We start from the raw sequence: 8,799 nt of genomic DNA, 5'->3' as shown, positions 1-8,799 counted from the left end.
CAATCTCATAGCGCAGCCTCTGCATTAACAGTTCAGCTCAGAGATCTCCATCTTGGTGGTTTGGAGGTCATCCTGTGCAGGCTAGCAGAGTGCTGTAGCTCCTTGTACTAGGAGGGAGGAGAAGCAGACCTCGGATGGGGGATGCGTGCAGTGGGCAGGGACAGCCAGGCCAGGGAAGAGAAGGCTGTGGCTTCCCATAGCCCCATAGGCTTTCATGTGTGTCTGACAGCCTCCCTGCTGGGCCACCTCTGGCCCAATCAAATTCATCTGCATTTTCTCTTGGCTCTGTCCCTCACTTTCTATGCCCACTGGCTTCACCCTACAGCTAGACAGCTGTGACTGTGCTCTTTCCCTTCTTCCTGTACCTGGTCTTTCTTCCCTCTCCCTTGACACCATGTATCTCACCCTCCCAGACTCAGTATCACGCAGGGTGCCAATCACTTTTCCTTTGTTTGTATTTTCCTTGGCATTGCTACTTATCATCCCAATGACTCCCAGGGCAGAATGTTTGCTCTCATCTGGAAAATCCCATTCTGTGACTTAGATCAAGCCTTTGTCCTCCAGCCCCTGGGCCCCAGCCATTCCTCCTTTCTTCTCTGGATCCAGAAGCCTCCTCCACAAGGAGTTAAACTTTCCTCTTGTCCCCACCCTCCCTCTCTCTTCCTCCTGTTGGCACTGATGGCTGGAACTGTCCAGCTGTCCCTTGTCTTTCTGATACAGGGCATTGGTGTTTCCATCTTCCTCTTGGCAGAGGGACTGACCACCTCTTGCCTTTAACTGGCTGTTCCCCAGGTCCTGACATGCTTCCCCCAGGTAACACAGCATGAGCCCCAAGCTGCACTTCGATCCCTTGACCCTATCAGACTGGGACATCTGAGAGGACATGGCTCTTAAATTGTTTGCCTTTGAAATCTCAGTTTTTTTGTGCTTGTTTAATGAACTTGACCTTGATGTCTCACTTTGGTTTAGTACCAAACTCAGCCTTGGCCCTGCTGTTGTTGGTGATGTCTTCATGCTGGGCTTTGACTTCAATGATGATGCTATTCAGGTCCAAGTTGCAGTTGTTGTCCATCAACAGGAGGACCACAGAGGTTTCAGAGATCTGGGCCTGAAGCTGAGCCAGCTTTTGTGGTTGGGTTCAAATGAGAGAGATGAGGCAGAGTGTGCATGTGCATGTGTGCATGTGTGTATGTGTGTATGTGTGCATATGTATCCGTGTATGCATGCATGTGTATGTATGTGTGTGCATGCATGTGGGTGTGTGAGCATGTGTATGCATGTGTGTGTGTGGGGGGCATGTTTTGGGAGGCTGTGACTTGCCCCCTAGAACAGACCTTGGCATTGAGGGTCTTGCACTGTTGGGATGGAGTGGCCTGTGTAGGCTGAAAGGGCTGGGAAGAACATTAGGGAGGTTGTTGAGTTTATAGCTGTTCTTTGTCATCAGCTCATCTGTGTGGAGGGAGCAGCAGCACATGTAACTCTAGCCAGAATTCTCCAGAAGCCACTCCTGTTGTCACAGGAGCACACCATGTTGTGACCTGTCAGTATCACAGATGTCTCATGTTCTGAGAAAATATAGCCCTTCACACCAAAATAAAGAAAATATCTTGTGAAAGAAAACTGAGTCAGAAGGAGCCAGAAAACTTGACTACTTCTCAGTTGTGTTTCCCAATTTGGCTCCTCCCTGCTCCTCAGAGATAGGATGAGAAATGGAAATCAGCTGGAAATTGCAGAAAGGGCACCCAACTGACAAATTCAAGTCTTGTATCTGCCAATCACGTTTAAATAGCATCCTGGATCTCAGCAAGGCTCATCATAATACTGGCCTTGTATGAATTCGTGAAGATTACATGACATCCAGATAAGATGGTCTGGAAACAGTAAACCCACAATTAATTTGTTAATGATCCCTTTTCAGGATCATCTAACTCAGTAGTTCTCAGAATGTGACCTCAAACCAGCAGCATCAGCATCACTGGAAACTTGATTGAAATGCAACACTGTGGGCCCAGCCCAGACTTACTAAATCAGAATTGGTGTTTAGCAAAACTACTAGAAGATTCTGATGCTCTTTAAAATTTGAGAATCAGTAGGCCAAAACAGAAGTCTAAGTAAAAATATTCCTTTGCTCTCTTTATTAATGACTGATTCATACGTTCCCCATTTCAACAAATTATTATTTTGTTATTGTGCTGCAGCTAGTTTTTCCCAAATGGTTTTTCCTGGCTGTGGATATAGTTTGAAGGTCTTGGCCCTCAGGCTCGCTGGCTGTGGGCTAGTTCAGAATTGGGAGCCAATACCACCCTAGTTGTAAGCATTGAAGAGAACAAGCAGAGAGGGGGCTGGTTATCCCCCTGTCAGCTGTAAGGTGGAACTGGAGCCCACCCAAACAATCAGAGCTGAAGCCCCAGGTCCTGGAACAATGCAACCAGCTTCTGTTGGGCATTACGTGTGTGTGACCCCTATGGACATATCCCCTGTTCTTACCAGGCCTACCTGGAGGCACTCCACTCACTCTATACCCCACCTCGACACTGCTGGCCCTATCTTCACCACTCTCCCCTCTGCCCCAGTCACACTGTCCTCCTCCTGGCATTCCTGGATCACACCAGGGGGAATTTATACTTCCCATTCCCTCTTGCTGGAGCACTGCCCCCGCCCACCACACTTCCTGGCTGACATCCTCAATTCCTTCAAGTTTCTTGTCCAACGTCACCCGCCCACTGCATATGATTGCTTTCTACTGTCATTTGTCTTCATTGCCTCTGTAGCACCTGAAATGGTACAGTGATTTATCTCTGTTGTGCCTTTCTCCTGCACTATACTGTAAGCTTCAAGAACTTACAGGCTCCAGGCTCCGTTGTGTTTGCTCAGTACTGTGCCTGCAGCTCTGTGGAGGACACAAACGGAGAGCCAGGCAATTGTGTTGCTTGCTTCCAGAAGCACCTGAGGGCTCACTAATTGCCACTTGATTTGTGTAATTGCATCACCCGGCAGTTGCTCTAGGAAGAGCAGCAGGTAAATTTGGGCAGGGCAGAATGAGCCAAGTTGCTCAGAAAGTTCTACGGAAATCCATATTTTAATGACAGGTGGCCCATTTTTCTGCCTGCCCAACAGGACATGCTTGATCCAAATGGTTAAGGCTGAATTTTTCATCTCTCCTGACCTGCCAGCTGCTCTATGGAACCTCGTTTTCTCCTGTGGTAGGAGAAGCGGCATCCGCCTTGCAATATGCAGATGGGATAAGGAGCAGAGAGAAGACCAGGGAAGGAGCCCACAAACTCTGTGCCCAGCTGGGGCTCCAACCTCCAGCCCCCAGTCCTTCTGTTGGAGGGGGCACCGGGCACTCTCATTACCTTGTAGAAAGTGCTCAGGAAGTTGGTTTCATCCATCAGGGCATTCACTTTGGCCTCCAGCCCCACCTTGTTTATGTAGGCAGCATCCATGTTCCACAGAACACGCTATCACTCTGGGCCTTACCCTTCCAGGAATAACCAGCCTCCTCTGTCTATGAATTAGGTGGAAGAGCTTCAGTTCTCAAGGTCAGAACATCTGTCTACTCCAGGCCATGGAGTAGAACTTGGCAGGGAGGGAGGGAGTAGAACTTCCAAACTGTGTGAAGACCTGGGCCTTCAGGGGTGCCCACCTGCTCATTAGCTCTGGTGCCACATGGAAAGATCTCCTGCGTCACCTCACATGGTGAGGACTACCCTGTCCTGGCCCCGGCCACCAGGCAGGAAGGCCCAGAACTCCGTGGAGCTGCTTCAGGAATGCCCTGTCCTCCTAAGCCTGACTGGGTGCCTGGAGACCCAGCCCAGGACAAGGCCCATTTTGCTTCCCGTCTCCACACTGGACTCTACACGGGGTAGGGGCTGGTGTTGGGATTTGCAGCTCAGACTCTGGAGTCCTGGGTCCTGACTCACTCCTGATTATCTAGGTAGCCCTGGCAAGTGTCTTTACCTCTCCGAATTGTAGTTTTCCCACGGTTAAAGTAAGACCTACTTCTAGGCTTGCTGTGCAATTAAATAAGGCCTTGTATGAGGCCACTGGGAGCCGGGCAGGAGGAACTCTCTCCACTCACCTTGAGCACCACAAACTCATTCTCTGCCTCAGTGCACCTGTTGAGTTCTTCTTCATACCTGTGGGAAGGATCAATAAGTGGTTTGGGGTTGGAGTGGGTGCTGGGAGTTAGGTCACAACAGTGGGGTGGAGGTGGGCAGACAATGGCGGGCCTGCAGAGCAGCCTTCGCAAATGCTCCACTGTAGCCTGGCTCTCCTATGACACACATGGCCCCAAATCCCAAATCAAACAAACCACCAAACAAAACCCCAAACCAAAACAACAACAAAACAGATCCCCTCTCATTCTTTCTGAGGTTTCTTTTCTGACAGCTCGGCTCCTTGGAGTATTTGGGTTTTCTAAAGGGCATATACATTTCCTTTTTTTTTTTTTTTTTTTGATGGTCTTGCTCCAACCTAGGGCAGGAAGGAGAGGAATTGGGAGAAAGGTCAGAGGCCAGCAGCCCCTCACCCCACAACACCCGCATTTCCCTCACTCTGTTCAGGCACACTAAACTGTGGCCTAAGAAGTAGAGACTTCAGGCCCATAGGAACCCTCTCTTCCAAAGCTTTCTCATTCTTTAATTTGCCTGTAGGCAGCAACCCTGCCCTGTCTGTCCCCCAGGGGCACGCGGAGGTGCCCCCCTGCTCACTGAGCTCTGGGAATGAAGTTTCGCTTCTATTCCAGGTGAACCATTCCCCACCCAACCTACCTGGGTGCCTCAGCACACCCCACCCTCCTGGTGCTAGACAGCTGTGGTTTTGATCTCAGCTGCTCTACCCATCAGTCATATGACCTCTCAGAGGATCTTTCTCTGAGATGTAATGGAAAGTCGTCATTCTTTTAAAACCAGAGTCCCATCACATGACTTACATGAAGCAGGATCTTCCTGGCTTTCATATTTCCTCTGCTGCTCCATAGGATCTGAGAAAATCTCTTGCCTGCCATTGAAATTTCAATATTGTACTTTCTCCCAGTGTTCTTTGGGAAAAGCAATTTGGTTTTTCTTATTGTTTCCTTGAGTTGCCTTTTAAAGAACTCTGAATGTCTTTTCTTTACCTAACTCCATACAGCTGTCCTCATCTTCCATGCGGCCCAGCTCACAGTCCCTCTGCTGAAGGGCAAGCATCACCTGGCCCTGCACGGGCCACTTTGATGCCACAGGGACATTGCCTGGCCGTTGACCAGGAGCACACTCTTGAACAGATGCCCTGCCATGTCCCTGCCCTGTGCCTTCTTCCTTTTCAACCCTAAGCTTTAGCCTTCTCCTCCAGGAAGCCTTCTTGGATTGAAACACTGTTAGTCCATGCTTGCATACATGTTATAAATTACCCATCTGCACTTGCTTCTCTTGTCTGCGTCTGTATCACTACACATACATCCCTAATCATAAATACAATAAACATAGCTAACACTTATTAACAACTTACTATGTGCCAGGCACTGTGAACCCTACCAAGCACCTTACATGCAAGTTTTGATTTAATAATCTCAGTGCTCTTGTGAGATGGGTACTATTGATGTTTCTTTTAACAGATAAAGAACCTGGGGCTTAGAGAGGTTAAATAGTTTTCTTTATTTTCTTCTTTTTAAAAATTTTTTTTATTATACATTAAGTTCTAGGGTACATGTGCATAACGTGCAGGTTTGTTACATATGTATACTTGAGCCATGTTGGTGTGCTGCACCCATCAACTCGTCAGCACCCATCAATTCATCATTTATATCAGGTATAACTCCCAAGGCAATCCCTCCCCCCTCCCCCCTCCCCATGATAGGCCCCAGTGTGTGATGTTCCCCTTCCCAGTCCAAGTGATCTCATTGTTCAGTTCCCACCTATGAGTGAGAACATGCGATGTTTGGTTTCTCTTCTTGTGATAGTTTGCTAAGAATGATGGTTTCCAGCTGCATCCATGTCCCTACAAAGGACGCAAACTCATCCTTTTTTATGGCTGCATAGTATTCCATGGTGTATATGTGCCACATTTTCTTAATCCAGTCTGTCACAGATGGACATTTGGGTTGATTCCAAGTCTTTGCTATTGTGAATAGTGCCGCAATAAACATACGTGTGCATGTGTCTTTAGAGCAGCATGATTTATAATCCTTTGGGTATATACCCAGTAGTGGGATGGCTGGGTCATATGGTACATTTAGTTCTAGATCCTTGAGGAATCGCCATACTGTTTTCCATAATGGTTGAACTAGTTTACAATCCACCAACAGTGTAAAAGTGTTCCTATTTCTCCACACCCTCTCCAGCACCTGTTGTTTCCTGACTTCTTAATGATTGCCATTCTAACTGGTGTGAGATGGTATCTCATTGTGGTTTTGATTTGCGTTTCTCTGATGGCCAGTGATGATGAGCATTTTTTCATGTGTCTGTTGGCTGTATGAATGTCTTCTTTTGAGAAATGTCTGTTCATATCCTTTGCCCACTTTTTGATGGGGTTGTTTGTTTTTTTCTTGTATATTTGTTGAGTTCTTTGTAGATTCTGGATATTAGCCCTTTGTCAGATGAGAGGTTGCAAAAATTTTCTCCCATTCTGTAGGTTGCCTGTTCACTCTGATGGTAGTTTCTTTTGCTGTGCAGAAGCTCTTTAGTTTAATTAGATCCCATTTGTCAATTTTGGCTTTTGCTGCCGTTGCTTTTGGTGTTTTAGACATGAAGTCCTTGCCCATGCCTATGTCCTGAATGGTACTACCTAGATTTTCTTCTAGGGTTTTCATGCTATTAGGTCTAACATTTAAGTCTCTAATCCATCTTGAATTAATTTTCGTATAAGGAGTAAGGAAAGGATCCAGTTTCAGCTTTCTACTTATGGCTAGCCAATTTTCCCAGCACCATTTTTGAATAGGGAATCCTTTCCCCATTTCTTGTTTCTCTCAGGTTTGTCAAAGATCAGATGGCTGTAGATGTGTGGTATTATTTCTGAGGACTCTGTTCTGTTCCATTGGTCTATATCTCTGTTTTGGTACCAGTACCATGCTGTTTTGGTTACTGTAGCCTTGTAGTATAGTTTGAAGTCAGGTAGCGTGACGCCTCCAGCTTTGTCCTTTTGACTTAGGATTGTCTTGGCAATGCGGGCTCTTTTTTGGTTCCATATGAACTTTAAAGCCGTTTTTTCCAGTTCTGTGAAGAAAGTCATTGGTAGCTTGATGGGGATGGCATTGAATCTATAAATAACCTTGGGCAGTATGGCCATTTTCAAGATATTGATTCTTCCTATCCATGAGCATGGTATATTCTTCCATTTGTTTGTGTCCTCTTTTATTTCACTGAGCGGTGGTTTGTAGTTCTCCTTGAAGACGTCCTTTACATCCCTTGTAAGTTGGATTCCTAGGTATTTTATTCTCTTTGAAGCAATTGTGAATGGAAGTTCATTCCTGATTTGGCTCTCTGCTTGTCTGTTACTGGTGTATAAGAATGCTTGTGATTTTTGCACATTAATTTTGTATCCTGAGACTTTGCTGAAGTTGCTTATCAGCTTAAGGAGATTTTGGGCTGAGACGATGGGGTTTTCTAAATATACAATCATGTCATCTGCAAACAGGGACAATTTGACTTCTTCTTTTCCTAACTGGATACCCTTGATTTCTTTCTCTTGCCTGATTGCCCTAGCCAGAACTTCCAACACTATGTTGAATAGGAGTGGTGAGAGAGGGCATCCCTGTCTTGTGCCAGTTTTCAAAGGGAATTTTTCCAGTTTTTGCCCATTCAGTATGATATTGGCTGTGGGTTTGTCATAAATAGCTCTTATTATTTTGAGGTACGTTCCATCAATACCGAATTTATTGAGCATTTTTAGCATGAAGGGCTGTTGAATTTTGTCAAAAGCCTTTTCTGCATCTATTGAGATAATCATGTGGTTCTTGTCTTTGGTTCTGTTTATATGCTGGATTACGTTTATTGATTTGTGAATGTTGAACCAGCCTTGCATCCCAGGGATGAAGCCCACTTGATCATGGTGGATAAGCTTTTTGATGTGCTGCTGAATCCGGTTTGCCAGTATGTTATTGAGAATTTTTGCATCGATGTTCATCAGGGATATTGGTCTAAAATTCTCTTTTTTGTTGTGTCTCTGCCAGGCTTTGGTATCAGGATGATGTTGGCCTCATAAAATGAGTTCGGGAGGATTCCCTCTTTTTCTATTGATTGGAATAGTTTCAGAAGGCATGGTACCAGCTCCTCCTTGTACCTCTGGTAGAATTCAGCTGTGAATCCATCTGGTCCTGGACCTTTTTTGGTTGGTAGGCTATTAATTATTGCCTCAATTTCAGAGCCTGCTATTGGTCTATTCAGGGATTCAACTTCTTCCTGGTTTAGTCTTGGAAGAGTGTAAGTGTCCAGGAAATTATCCATTTCTTCTAGATTTTCTAGTTGATTTGCATAGAGGCCTTTATAGTATTCTCTGATGGTTGTTTGTATTTCTGTGGGGTCGGTGGTGATATCCCCTTTATCATTTTTTATTGCGTCTATTTGATTCCTCTCTCTTTTCTTCTTTATTAGTCTTGCTAGCGGTCTGTCAATTTTGTTGATCTTTTCAAAAAACCAACTCCTGGATTCATTGATTTTTTGGAGGGTTTTTTGTGTCTCTATCTCCTTCAGTTCTGCTCTGATCTTAGTTATTTCTTGCCTTCTGCTAGCTTTTGAATGTGTTTGCTCTTGCTTCTCTAGTTCTTTTAATTGTGATGTTAGAGTGTCAACTTTAGATCTTTCCTGCTTCTCTTGTGGGCAT

This window comes from Trachypithecus francoisi, unplaced genomic scaffold (assembly GCF_009764315.1).
Source record: "Trachypithecus francoisi isolate TF-2019V2 unplaced genomic scaffold, Tfra_2.0 Lachesis_group11, whole genome shotgun sequence".
NCBI classification, from domain to species: domain Eukaryota; kingdom Metazoa; phylum Chordata; class Mammalia; order Primates; family Cercopithecidae; genus Trachypithecus; species Trachypithecus francoisi.
Note: the sequence above shows the minus strand (reverse complement) of the source record.